Here is a 9,051-nt window from a genome sequence, read left to right as displayed (position 1 = left end):
TTGACTGTTCTGGACTCGCATTGTAACCAGGCTAGCCTTGAACTCACAGGGATCCACCTGCCTCTGCCTCCCGAGTGCTGGGATTAAAGGCATGCACCACCACCACCCCAAAGACCCTGATACATTTTTAAACAAGAAGGACTCCTAAAAAAAAAAACAATTAAAAGAAAAGAAAACTCGTGTTCCCAGAGGCACCTGCCACCTGCCAGACTGGCTCTCTTTGGATGTCAGAAATGATTATGGATGACATGCCTCATATGGTTACTCCTGAAAATCCCACCCAAAATATAGATTGGCTATTCTTCTATAGGATCTTGCATCTCCAACAGCCATTTATTTTCATGAGTCTCTTTGCCAGATGGATACAAAACTCATTCCAGGGCTGAGACTGGAAAAGACCCCCGGGGAATATACCTTGTTGGCTTCTTTGACACCACGAGAAAAACCTCCGCAATCCCTGAGTTTCACCTGCTGAAAGGCTGAGCGCTCACAGAACTGCTTTGCTAGAGGCCCTGGGAATTCTATGTCTGTTACCACCCACCTAGGATTAGATGTTGCTGCCTCATTTCTGCATGTTTCCTTATAATGAGCACTCTGTTGAGAATTTTGGCAAAGTAAAAGCTCACTTATTATTCCGGGTACGCCTTTAGTAGCTTTACCTTGTGCCAGATACAATGGCGACTTCGGCTTCTATCATAACGTGGTCATTTCCATTGTAGGAGATGGAAAAGGTGACTGAGAGGGTTAAAGCTTGTAGATGACAAGAGCTACGTTTGGCCATGGCTTCCCAGACTCCACCCTTGGGACAGCAGGTAAAAGCATCTTATTTTCACAGGTAGAATATAGAAATTCAGACAACCCCAATAATTTGAGCCATATTACAGAGGTTGATAGCGACAGTATTGCTTGCCATAGGTCTGTGTATAGGGCAGGCTCCTAATTAATATTCGAGGATTTGATACTCCACGTGCAAAATAAGCTGGGAAAAAAAGAGGCTCTCACTTGATTAATTTGGGAGAGTCATTGATGAGAGATGTAAAATTTTATAAAGGAATATTCAGTCACATTTGCAATGTGGTTTTCTTCTGTAAGAAGCCGGTGCCACCTCTTTCTTGCCTCATAGGCTGGAAGAACCAGTGCAGTGAGCAGAGGAGGGAAGGCGTTTGTAGAGTTTCAGGTTAGGAAGCTGCAGCTAGTCAAGTCTCTTTAATGAATTAGTGATAGACTCCCGGAAGAACCCAGGCTCCCGGCATCTTCATCAAAAGCCTTAACAACTACATTTGTGCTTTGCAAGAGCTGACATGCTGCAAAATCAAAACAGATTGCCAGATGCAACCCAACTCCACCATGCCAATGTTTCTGAAAATAAGCGATGGTAACTAGATTTCATACAGAACTGTCAGGTGAGGTTTTTTCTTTTTTCTTTCTTTCTTTTTTTCTGGCAGTGTTTGTGAACACTGGTACTAACTTTTTGATTTTGTGGTTTACAGGACCCACGTCTTTTCCATAAGTATTCTCTAGTCAACTGGTATCTTCCAGTCTAAAACAATGTTCTAGAAAGAAGAATTAAAAAACACGCCCCCATTTTCTCTCAGTTCTCTCAAGCTTCATTGCTAGGGAGTTCCTTTTTCTATCTATCTATAGATTTTCTTAACTCTGATTTTATTTATTTTCTTATCTTTAGTCATAAGAACATATCAATGACACCTCTAGTGCACTAACAGGCCCTGTAATTGAAAGAAATTTTGGTTTTCTTCAGAATCTTGCAATGCAGGTAGAATACTCTGTCCTCTTAGCATCATAGCTAGGAAATTATTTTAGATGACAGCAGTTCTGAGCTACAGACCCCAAGGACAGCATCATAGAGAAATTCCCAGGAGTCACTTTTACTTCACAACATGGCATATTTTGAATAGATAGTGTTAAAGATTCACATTGATTTTGCTAAAGAATGAAAGCGCTTATTTTTAACCTTCCCCTGTTGCCCTACATTTACAACACAAAAATATCCCCTAACCTAAGAGTCAGCAAGCAACACACACACACACACACACACACACACACACACACACACACACACACACACCGTAAAATCAGCTTTTGAAATCACTAGTCAGGAACCACTGAGTATGCAAATCAGTGACATCATCCACTGGTCAGGATCCACTGAATATGCAAATCAGTGATATCATCTATTGGTCAGGATATACTGAGTATGCTAGTCAGTGACATCATTAACTTCTTTACCCATTGCTCAGTTCTGAAAAAAAAATCAGCAGAGGCAGCAACTTTTTACTTTCCCCCGTTTACCCTTTCAGGGAAAAGTGCTGCCTTTCTTCCTCTGGTCTTTACCAGCTCCCCTCAGAACAAATACAAAAACATCCTTGGACCTCTTCCAGATCCCTGGAGGACAATTCAGGTTTGCACTCAAGGCAATGCTTCATCAGTATATTTTCTCATGAGAAAACGTATCATAGAAATATTCTAGAAAAATCCAAATGAAACAAATTGGGAACCATGATAAGGCTTAAGAGAAAGTAAAGCGGTCTTTTGATAGGCAATCCCTCTCCAAGCACCTAGCTGGGCACCTTAAAACATCTGTAACTAATCATCCAGACTAGATTTGATCTCTCCAACAAAATCCAGTTTTAAATATGATCAACAAAATAAGTTATGAATTATGTTTATTTACTTTTAGCTATCTGTTTCTCTCTATCTCTCCTCCTTTCTTTGTAGTAAAAATGAAACCTGAAACTCTACACATTTGGAAAGAGAAAAATCAAAATCAAAATCAAATCATATCATGGAAGAAGGAGCTGACGATGAACTCGCTTTTTCTTTCTGGCCCTACACAGGATCTTTCACAAAGCTGAGGGACTTAGCAAAAGGACTTTGGCCAGAGAGCAAACAAGCCCTGAGGTCTTCTCGTCACCACTGCTGTCCAGCGAAGTGCCAGGAAGTCCCAGCAGAAGTCCGAGTACCATTAGAGTCACAGAGTCAAAGGTTCCGCTTCTCCCAGGAATGCCGGTCTCCCCAGCTGCGCAGTGTGGAAAACTGAAATGAAATCCATGCTAGGAGATCTCCGTTCAGCCAGAGGTGAGGGAGAAAAGATTTCTCCTCAGTAGGTGTTAACTACTCTTTTAGCTGGGCTGCCAGCACCAGGCCAGGTGGCCATGAAGGCAGGCCTGATTCAGGCTAGCCTGTGGGTGCTTCGGGAACAGCTGGCTGCTCGCTCCAACTGATGGGCACTACGGTGGGAAGATGGCGGCAGCAATTCTCTCACACAGAGGTAGGCAACAAAATCTGGCTAGTGGCAGACAGGTAGGGTCCAGTGGTGAATTCTTCAGGGAGGAGAGGAATCCTTATTTTCCCCAGAATATTTGATGACTAGTCTCAGACATTCATTGAAGTAGGTGGTGAAGGGTTTTTTATGTCGTGTGAAACAGGAATTTATAAACCTTGGGCAGAGGGAGGGGCTTCAGGAGTGAATGTGTTTGATTCACTGGGACAAGGAGTGCCAGGGATACTTCATTTGCATGCAGCAGCGCAGTCCTCTCATAAGAAGAGAAATGCAGCACTTAATTCTATGGGCAGCAGGGGTCGGGTGGTAAGAATTCTGGGTATGCTTCGAGGTATGGATAAAGGTATTTGGCTAGAAGCCAAGAACCAAGATATCTCCTTAGTATGGGGAGGGTATTCCAAGGAATCCCCAGGTGCACAACGAATAGGTTTCTTATCTGGAAAGGGTTGAGCCTGTCATCTCCCTGGGGACTAGGTGATACTCCTCAGAAGACCTGAGGTGGAGAGGAAGGGATGCAGCGCCAAGTTCAGGGGCTTTCTGGCAATATCAGACTTCGACCTTAACAGCTCAGTTCAATACCTGGCAAGTTTGTCTGGAAGGACTACTGTAAATACCATACACAATAGAAGAGTTTTCTTTCTGCTGCTGTGGTTGTTTCTAAAAGATCATTTCCTCAAGATTGGGGCAAGGGCACAGGCACAGGGGTTTCCAATGCATATAAAATCTACAAGGAAAGACAAGCCATGCCTAAGAAAGATATCAATGGCCATAACTTCCTCTGGCTCAGAATATAAGAACTATTAAGGAAGATAAAGAAGAGACAGCCAAGCTTATTCTCTCACAGCCAGAAAACAAGCATTGTTTGCAGATGCCCGTGTTGCCACGTGTATCTGTTTCACCCTCATACACTCTCTGATAGCAATAATCAAATATTCCTTCTTCTTCTTCTTCTTCTTCCCTTTCCTGTCTTGAGCATATGTACCCAGGAGAGGGTCTAAGCATACTTACTTGTTGAACATAGCAGATGTTCTACCTTCCGTAACAAGCCTCCTGAACTTGAAGATGCCCAAATATGCCTTTAACCTTGAAAGTCCTCTTTGTAAACTATGGTTAAATTCTCTTAACAAAAAAGGCTGGATAATTCAAAGGCAATTTCTTCAAAGTTAGACAGCAATCAAAATCACTTAATCCACATTGCCCAGAATGTCAAATTAGATCTTGAAAACATAAGGAGAGTTTGTAGCTTCCTTAGATCGTAAATTGATAGGATATGATTCTCTATGTCTCCAATGAATGTGTGTATATTCGTGTTTTAACTTTAACAGAAATGGCTCAGGAGGCCTCCCCAAATGCTGACTTAGGAACAAGATAGCTTTCTTTTCTCAATCTCTCAATCTCTCTCTCTCTCTCTCTCTCTCTCTCTCTCTCTCTCTCTCTCTCTCTCTCTCTCTCTCTCCCCGGAAGGCATTTCTACTTTTCTCTCATTTTTCTTCTTTACCTTCCTCATCCTTGTATACAAGTTGGCTTTCCCCTGTTTAGACCTGACCTTTTTCCAAGTGTTGATCATCCAATGATTAACATTATACCTGGGTTTCTACAAGCCTATCACGAATTAAAGTGTTGATGGATGCCAATGGCAGTTTATGATGTCCTTTCCAGATGATATTTATTATTGAGAGGTTTTTGTTAATCTTTATAATCTAGGAACATCAGTTGGGGATGCCAGGTGTGGGTCTAAGTCCCAAAGGGCTCAAATTCTAGTCATGAGTAAGAGGTCTTGTTCTGTAAGTCAAATACCAAGAATGCTGCTGCAGGAAGTGATCCCTTTGTGCCATTCTTTCTTTCAAACCCAGCTCACCAATTGTGCCAGTAGGAATCGAGCTACTGTAGAGAACCTAAAGACTGTGCTCTATTTTCTCCAATATCCCCACTAGTTCAGATGAGGGGCAGTGGGTGTGGACAGGCAAGAAACAGGACAGAGCTGGCAGTGTTGCCCAGGCCAGAGAAGATACCATTGTGGATGGCTGTTCTGGAAGCCTAAGTCTAAAGTTAGCAAGAGAAAGAGAAGGCCATTTGTGGCATGGCAAACATGCAGAGCATAAGTAGAAACCAGGGCTAACATAAGGCTGTTGCTCTGAGCCATTTCTAAGTCCTAAGTGAGAGGCAGCCTTCTAAATGTTTGTGTTACCCTTCTAGGGTTCTATGGTTATGTGAGGAAATATAGCTTGCCCACTCACAGGTGGAGGTCCTATAGTTATGTGGGGAAACACAGCTTGTCTACCCACAGGTAGAAAGTGGTCAGTGTTAGTGGCATTAAAACCTGGTTCTATAGGTTCTTCATATGTAAATATGGTCAAAAGGAGAAATAAGATGTTTTTGGGCACTAGCCTGAGCAGAGTCAAGTACTGAATCCTTGGTGGGTTAAATGCCTTTGCCTGTCTCACTCCTGCACGTGTATTCACTAGATGTATTCTCATTTGGTCATCCCAGACCTGAGAACAAACACTGAAGGGTTTTGAGAAGCCTGCCACCACCACTTTAAAGATGCCGGAGGAGAATAAGGGCCATCGTGAGGACAATCTCAAGGGCTTTGTGTCATTATGGCTTTCATACCTAAGGGTTTGGGAGCAATATGGCAGTGGCTGCTAGATGACAGTACCCGTGGCACACTTCCTGGGTAAAGTCCCAGCTGCCTTCCTTCACTGCAGAATTTGGATGAGCTACTGAAGATCCTTATGCCTCACTTTTAATTTTTATTTTAAAACTAGGGGTGTTTCAGATGGCAAGATGCTCAGTGGTTAAGAACACTTGCTGCAAGCCGGGCATGGTAGTACATGCCTTTAATCCAGTACTTAGGAAGCAGAGGCAGGCAGATCTTTGTGAATTGAGGCCAGCTTGGTCTACACAGTGAGTCCAGAATAGCCAAGGCTCTGGGACACAGAGAAACCCTATCTCCAAAACCCAACCCAACCAACTGACCAAACAAAAACCAACTAGAAGCTCTGCCAGAGGACCCAGGTTCAGTTCCCAGCACTTACAAGACAGCTTACAACCATCCATAACTCCAACCCCCTTCTCTCCTTTATAGTGCAGACATACATACAGGCAAAACACCTATACACATAAGATAAATAATGAATAAAATAAAACTAGGGATGGTGGTAATGATGCTGTGCTCATAGGGCTGTGGCAAGGAATACATGAGATAAGTTAGGGGAGTGCCTAAGTGTGGCTTGAATATATATTGGGTATCAAGCCATTAAGATGGTCATGGTCACTCTTCATCCAGATAAGATCTTAAAGCTAAATGCCACAATTTTACCAAAGAAGAAGAAGGAGGAGGAGGAGGGGGAAGAGGAGGAGGAGGAAGAGGAGGAAGAAAAGAAGAAGAAGAAGAAGAAGAAGAAGAAGAAGAAGGAGAAGAAAAAGAAGAAGAAGAAGAAGAAGAAGAAGAAGAAGAAGAAGAAGAAGAAGAAGAAGAAGAAGAAGAAGAAGAAGAAGAAGAAGAAGAAAACAAAGAAAGAAACAGAATTTTCAAAAACTAAAGTGACCTGTTGGAAGGCACTCAGGAGTTGAGCAGGTCTTAGCTCCTCAGACATCAACACATGAAGGAAACATCCATGTTTTTGTTGTTTAGTGCCTCATGTAACCCAAGATGGCTTCGAACTCACAACGTAGCTGAAGCTAGCCTTGAACAGTTGACCTTCCTGTCTCTCCCTCCTAGATGCTAGGATTACAGTTATATGCCACTCCACCCAACAACACTTATATTCCTGTGTTGTCTTCACCATTGGCATCACAGATTTACTCACATCACCTCAAAACAAGTTTCCAGGCCCAGAGTGTGGGAGTTCCATGGGGAACAATTCTTGGTGAGTCCCGGAAAGAGGCTCTTGGGTAATGAGATGAGGAAAGGGCTCAGGGAGGGCACTTCCCAACCATGAGCAGATGAATGGGAGGCCCTCGGTGCTGTGCCAAAGCAACGTTCCATTATTAATTTGATGGTGTGTTAAATTAGCCGTTTTTATGAGTAGCAGAGGGAATTTCTTCAAGGCTAGCCGCTCACACTGCGTTCTAGGAGCCCAGGTCCCAGCAGACTGTCACAACCGAGCCTGATTCTCTGGGCTGATTGGGAGGGGTTGACTAAGGCAGTCCACACTAGGTTAGCTGCACTTCTTCTCTCTGGGATAATTCAGTCTGGCCTTTAGGAAACACTGTGTCCTTACCTTGAGTGGCTCCAAGCCTGCGGGCCCTTCTTCCTTCTGTCCCTCAATTGGCCCACCTTCCACTTGGATGAGTACTCTTGGCTGCTGTGTGTGTCCTGTGGGGACATCAGTCCCTTTAGAAATTCTGCTTTTCTTGAAGCAAGATGGAGAAAAATGTTTCAGTGGAATGCCGCTATGGGATATCAGTATGTGTTATCTGATAAATCATTGAACCTGGTAGATGGGGTGGAGAATTTATGTTATACTAAATAAGAGCCCGAGGTTAGGGACAGAAGTGCTTGGGAAAATAGAAAAATGAAAGAATAACTTTAGGGAATTCTCAAAGGGGACAACAGCAAAAAACAGAGAAGAGTTACAACCAGAGAGAACACTTGATGTACTTTGCTGGGGAGTGGGTGAGGAAAACTTTGTTTTCCTTGTGGCTCTTCAGTAAAATATATTAACAGAACTCTTTCTTCCCACAAAAACATTGACTGGTCCAGTACTGACTTATAATCTGGTGAACTCAAAGAAACATTTTACATAGATGGGGAAAAGAAAAGAAGAAAAATTAGAGAAAGATGCGCTGAGGCATGCAGTGGCTCTCAGAGCCACAGGACAAGCCTACTTCCCTTCAATGTCACTGAGCTTGGCTTGTCCTTTGGCATTCTTACTTTCAGAAGCATTTTTCTCCCTTCTGCTCACTACATGCTGTTATAGACGCAGCTATGAGCATCCGAATTCAGAAGTTGATGCCTTGGTCCCTTATGTGACGTCACCTTGAGTAAGGCTCTTTTCTTTGTTGTGATTCAGTTATGTGAATTCATAAGGGTGGAGCCATAATCAGATAGGAAAAAAAGAAAGAGAGAGAGAGACTAGAGCTCTCTGAATCTTTACTCATACATTCAAAAGCAAAGCAAACAAATCCAAAATCAGATGAACACAATCTGCAAGGTGAAAAAGGAGGCCCTACCATAAAATACCAAGCCACCCTGCTTTTGATGTGACCTTGAGCTTGTGGATCTAGAACAGCAGCACCCAAGTTTGTGATCGAGCCATTCAGTGTGTTGTGTCGCAGTTTTGTTAGCCAACATGGTAAAGTATACTGTCTCATTAAAGGAATTCCCTCTTCCCCACAGTTGGGCATATGAATTTTTCCCGAGTATGTTTTTAACATAAGAATTCTGTTCAAGCCAGTGCCCACTCCCACTCAGGAGAGACAATTCCCTATTTAAAACTGCTTGGCTAGCAGAGAACACTGGTTTTCCAGTGTACCCCACATTTGTATCTGACCGAAGACTCCAGGTGGACAGCAAACAAAAGAGGGCAGGTAGTACAGGTTCATGATGCCCCAAATCCACAGAGCAGAACGCAGAAACCAAGGAAGCAGGGGGAACAAGTGGCAGTTGATTTCTTGTGCCTAAGACACTAGTGACCAGCAATGGCCTGAGTGTCAAGATCTCAGGGTGCTGAGATATTTTATAGTTTCCTTCTTCCCTTCTTTTTTTTTAAAAAAATTATTTTTAATAATTTATTCACATTACA

The sequence above is a fragment of the Acomys minous genome, assembly GCF_964271855.1.
Source record: "Acomys minous genome assembly, chromosome: 1".
NCBI lineage: Eukaryota > Metazoa > Chordata > Mammalia > Rodentia > Muridae > Acomys > Acomys minous.
This window is presented reverse-complemented; position numbering follows the sequence as displayed.